This window comes from Pristiophorus japonicus, chromosome 7 (genome assembly GCF_044704955.1).
Source record: "Pristiophorus japonicus isolate sPriJap1 chromosome 7, sPriJap1.hap1, whole genome shotgun sequence".
In the NCBI taxonomy this organism is placed as follows: domain Eukaryota; kingdom Metazoa; phylum Chordata; class Chondrichthyes; family Pristiophoridae; genus Pristiophorus; species Pristiophorus japonicus.
In genome coordinates this window covers 62,781,179-62,787,178 of record NC_091983.1, presented here as the reverse complement: position 1 = coordinate 62,787,178, position 6,000 = coordinate 62,781,179, and positions in this window count along the sequence as shown.

The following is a 6,000-nucleotide window of genomic DNA, read 5'->3' as shown; positions in this document are numbered from 1 at the left end:
GAAGTAAGGATCTGGGCACCACCACGCAGCCGTCATGGTGAACCTATATTTCTTCTGGATTTTTATAACATTGATCCTTCGTCCAGGTCAACACCTCCTCCGTACTGGCCTGTCTGGAAGGCCAGCACATCATTAAAATGGGTGGCGGATCTGAGCAATTATTTTTCCTTAGTGAAAACAATGACACCTGCATCCCCCCCTTTTGACAGAGCTGCTGACTTAGCTGCATTATCAACTCAGGCGTTCCCAAGTGCTACCTCATTCAACTGGCCTGTTTGTGCTTGGCATTTGATAATGGCAAGTTTTAAGGGGCATTGAATGGCTCGCAGAAGATTTTCTACTTGTTCTGCATTCTTGATAGTGGTTCCTGAAGAAGTCAGGTACCCACGAATTTTCCAAATTTGTCCATAGCCATGTGTTACCCCAAAAGCATGCCTGGAGTCAGTGTAGATATTAACTGTTTGTCCTTCAGCCAGAATACAGGCTCAAGTTAATGCAAACAATTCGGCTTGTTGGGCTGAAAAGGAGTCTGGAAGAGAGGCTTTCGACAACATTAAACTGGGTTACAATTGCATAAGCTGCTCTAGGTTGGCCCCTATCATTTCGTAAGGCTGATCTGTCAACATAGTACACTAGATCAGGGTTACACATTGGTACATCTGTTAAGTTGATACGTGGTTTAGTCACTAATTCGGTTACCATTTCACATGGGGTTCGCCGTCTTCTTCTGTGGGGAGTAGAGTGGCTGGATTTAAGGTAGTACATCTTTTAATGATAAGATTCGGATTTGATAACAGTTCAACTTCATATTTAGTGGTTCTTGCAGAAGTTAGGTGTTGGGTGGCACATTTAGTAAGTAAAATCTCGACAGAGTGTGGGATATATAAAATAGTCTGATGATTTAGAGTTATTGTCTGAACCTGTTGTATAGCATAATAAGCTGCTGCCAACGAAGGAAGACATCCTGGTATTCCGTGTGCCACTGGGTCTAGTTGGGCACTGAAATACCCTACCGGTCGCTGCCTGTCCCCATGCAGCTGGGTTAAAACAGATTGTGCAAAACCCGACTTGTGATGAACAAATAAGTTGAATGTCTTAGTGTAATCTGGTAATCCCAAGGCTGGTGCTGAAGTGAGGGACTGCTTAAGATTCTGGAAAGCATTCCGGGATACTTCATTCCAAATCCTTCTTTAAGCATAGAGAGAATAAAGTAGGGATTCCCTGCAGGAGTCTTGTCCACGTATATTGGCGTCCTTTATACGTGAAGGCACACAGGAATTGGGACTCTGGGTGAATGGGTATTGAGAAAAATGCTGAACACAGATCAATCACCGTATAATACGTTGAGTTTGCCGGAATACTGGTAAGTATAATCGCAGGATTGGGCACCACCGGATAAGTTGGGAATACAGATTCATTCACAGCTCATAAGTCTTGGACAAACCTCCATTCGTCACTATTGGGCTTCTGAACCGGAAAAATCGGTGTGTTACATGGACTTCTCATTTATGCTTATAGTGATTCACAGATCACAAAATGCAAAGTACTTGTTTTATAATTGTGTGCCCAACTTCTGTTTTAGAAGCTGAACATCAAAAACTCCAATCTTCTGCTCTGTAACTTCAATTTTATGATAGTGTCTCATAAATTACATCTTTTCAAGCTTCAACTTCTGATGCAATTTTATTTGTGTAATTTTATTAAAAAGGCTTCCAAACGCAAGATTTTCCAATACAACCAAAATGTTTATCAAGGAGAATCACCTGAAATATCTCAAAATCCCAATTCAGATACTGTACTGCCAATCTTTTATTTTAAACTCTTGTTACTGAGCTAGAAGCTTTCGTGTCAAAGTTTTACACAAAGGAAAATGGGGGTGTGCTACCCGAGCCTCGAGAGACCCACACAGGCTTTAAAAAAAAAAGGCATTACAACTTCCGTTCTTTATCTCATTCCTAGACTAAATTTATTGTCTTTCAACCCAAAATTTATTTATTTTTTCTTTATCTTTTGCTCAACATACCTATCTTTTGTGCATTTCCTAGCTCCGTAACTTTTCATCCGAATAAATCCACACCTGCGTTTCTAACTTAAAATGTAATTCAATAAGGTTCACACTTTAAAAAAATTTCCCACATACAGGACAACACTACGAGGGTTAAAAAAACCTTCACTCTGTTTGAAAAAGTGGGTGGAGCTAAAACAAACAGGCAGCTCCACCACCTTTCCAAACTGGCTTTCAGACACATGAAAAATTCTGCAGTCAAAAAATCACACAAGCTCTCTCATTCAAAGACAGACATTCACAAAAATCTCTCTTCATTCAACAAAGCTTATTGTTTGGCCAGCTCTATTTTTGGATCCATACTTCACTTAAGATAGTCACTATCAGGGTTTTTAAAAAAAATTCTTACATATTGATTTACTTCCTTTGTTAATTTTACGTGGGCTCAAAGAATCGGAACCCAGGCCTTTTCTATTACTTTCTTTTTTTTTACCTCTTCTACCTGGGTCTCATAAGACACTCCTCTAGACATGTTATTCTCTCTAAATTAAATGAACCATCGGGTGGAAATGGCCTGTTTTCACCCTTAGTCCACTCTACCCATTTAAATTTTTTTTTAGGTGGTCACTTGAAGACTGACCACAATTCTGGAGCATAAAATAGGCTGGTGTGCCTTTTGGTGGTGTTTTACTTGCTCTGGCACCCATTCTGGATGATTTGAGATTTTTCACAATTTCTGATCTCACAATCCTTTCGGCCAACCGAGTTCTCTACGCCCACTTCTCCTGGCCGTCACGTGGCCTGAAAAGGCTCTTAATTCGGGCTCAGTCTGGGTGTGTGAGAGATGTTGACACGAATTCACCGTAGTTGATCAGTTACTGTTTCTTTTCTCAATCAATCCTTATTTTCCCGAATCACAATTTTCCCGAGTGACTCTTCCCTTTTCTCTAATTGCAATGTCGCACAAAAGTATTGAATACAACAGTATAACAAGGACAACTAGAACAAAAAACATTCACCCGGGTATACAAATCATAGCCTTAAACTCTATCTAAACAAATAGTCAATTCTCAGTCTGCGTTGTACGCCACTACAGACCGAGTCCTTAACTTATCCTAATAAAACTTATAAACTTATGGTCCCATTGCACAAGGACTCGGATCCTCACAAGAATCACCGTCACTCTTATTACATAAGAACCGTCGATCGTTAATGCTCTTTTTACCTTTTCCTACTGAAAATCTCCCCGGGCTGTTTCAAGATATTTTCAGGATCAGATCCCTTCTGCCTACAAGCTGAGAAGGAAATGATTACAAAATAACTTTAGCTCTTAAATGTCGAGTCTTGTAGATCGCAGTACCTCCCCTGTGGACAACAGATTGCATATACGACTCAACAGTGAAGAAACCTCTTGTGAGCAAAAGGCTCACCTTATTCTGGCCAGTGAAGCCCTTCACTGAAGAGGCACTATGCCAGCATCCGTTTACTCACAGGACAGAGAGTAAGTGATCTCGGTGGCACCTCCAAGAAGTAACTGTCGAAATCTCGACTCGCAATATACGACTCAGACACCTTCAGCTCCGGAAGATGTTCCTTTAATTTTACTTGCAGCAAGGGAAAAGTCTCACTCAGTCAACAGCTAAGTGAAGATCTCCAAAATGGTACAGTTTCACAAGATATTTATACAGTAAAAACACAAGTTATGGCCTCTTCCTGTATATTGGTTCTGTCTTGCAGTCAGTGAATACAGATAAGGAGTTAATTACCACACTCTTGTCCTGACATGGTTTCCAAATGTCTCCTTTGTCAGGGTTATTAGTTGGCCAGTCAGCCATTACGCGATGAGAGTGTGATAATGTGCTATTACCGGCATTGCATTGTGTCAGGATTGTCCCGTTTCCTGGTCAGTTATAAAATGGATGAGTTCTGTATAAGAGATAATGGCTGGTAGTTTGAGTATCTCGGGGGAGATGGGGGGGAGGGGGGAAGAGTGGAACTGGTGCTGTATAGACAATACAGGAGAGCACCATGACTCCATGCTGCCTGGTGGCTATTGATCAGCTATCAGCCGTTTCAAGCCAGGTTTAGCTGTTTATACAAACCGACTGTCTGTTGCAGAAATTTCTGGAAGGACCAGGACCCCATTTTGTTTTATATCAAAAAGGGTACAAAATACAGTGTGATGCAGCTTAGATAAAAATACATTTCCACAATTGCGAAATCATATCCTATCTTTAAAAGCTCTTGATTTTGTTTGATGACAGCAGTGGTTATTTTCCTCTCTGTACAATTAATTGCTTTTTAGTTAGTTATCGTACCAGGGCGTGAAGCATGAGACTCCATCAATCATGATCTGATCATTGCTTGTTTTCAAGTTAGTGACATGAATGTGAACTGCTTGAGAATCCTGGGTGGATTTAAAGGATCTTTTGCTTATTCTAGACTTTTATGCTGGTCAACAAAAGTAAAACACACTTACACACTTCAGCAACATTAGCACAAAATTACCAAACCTTCATGGTGGAATTACTTTTATTTCGTAACACTGTACTTGGAAAGGTATTTAAATTTATAAATAAAATAGAAAAATAATCTGTAAAAGTTAATGATTCGGAAAATTGAAATGCTGACAAGTGTCTTATTAATGAACTCAGACCCTTACAGTAAAAGTAAGAATTCAGTAAATTTCTTTGTGAAATATGGACTTCAACCCCATAGATATTGAGCTTGATGGGGTAAGCAAAAGCTTCAGACTGCCTTTCTCATGGGTAGGTTAGTTGACTTTTCAGTCTTTAAATGCTGATTAAAAAAGGAAATCTCCATTTTTACTGACGTTATTCAATGTATTTCTGAAAGTGTAAACCAAAAGTCTCCCTTTTGTATCTTTAAGGCGAAATATTAATGTTTATCCTGCTGGCACTGTCTGATCTAAGTAAATTATGTCCAATCACTACTGGAATTGTGCATCACAGTGGCCACTTTCTGTCTGAATATTGTTGTGCGTCATACTATTGAATTATGCTATTAAATTAAAATTTGTTTTTGTCAGCTCCTGTCTACCCTTGGATACGGGCCCATACAATATTTGTTTATCTATTTAATTTGTTTTTTAAAAATAGTTATATAGATAGAAACAAGACCAGTTATTTGCTAGCCTAAAAACAAAGGAAGTAGTAAGCCATGAAGACCAGGACAGTATCAGCTTTGATTTCCAAACTGCGCGGTTAGCTGATCTCATCCAAGGTGGTATTATGGATACTATGATTGGCCATCGTGGGCCTGGCTGAGGGAGATGAAAATATCAGCTGGGAGTCAAACTGCTAACCACTATCCAGCAACACCTGCTGTAAATCATGAGTGTGTGGCTATCATGCAAGGACAGCATTGGGCTTGCCTGCAATTACCTCAAGTCGAATAGCCTACCAAAAACCTACAGTGACACATGAAAAGTGATCACTTGGATAAGACAGCGGTGTCACCCTTGGAACCAATCCCAGCCAAGAGCCAATACCTCCGGAAAGGGGGAAAACGCATGGAAATTGAAAACAGAAACTAAATCAAATCTCTGTGCACTTCCTCCTTGACCAGGCCAGGCTCCCGAGTGCTAAAGCTAGATGGGGAAAGTGAAACTCCCCAAGACTGGGAGTACCATAAGCTGTTCCTTTCCAGTTGGGGGGAAATGTAATCACAGCAATAAGATGTGATTCATTTAAATAAAGTTAATGAAAGCCAAAGGCTCATGTAGGAAGCAACATTTTGCATCAGTGCCTCCTTTAATTTTTAGCCTATAATACTAACATATCACTCAAGTATACTCTTTGCAGGCATTAGCCAACATTTATATTTCTACCTCAAATGTGTGGCATGTAGAGATTTCTAAACCAGTGGAGTGATGCTGAACCAAAATTGAAATACTGTTGCATAGAAATTCCACTGAGTGTTGTTATGGTAGTTATGCTTTTTAAGTTCCTTATAAAGATTTGACAGATACAATA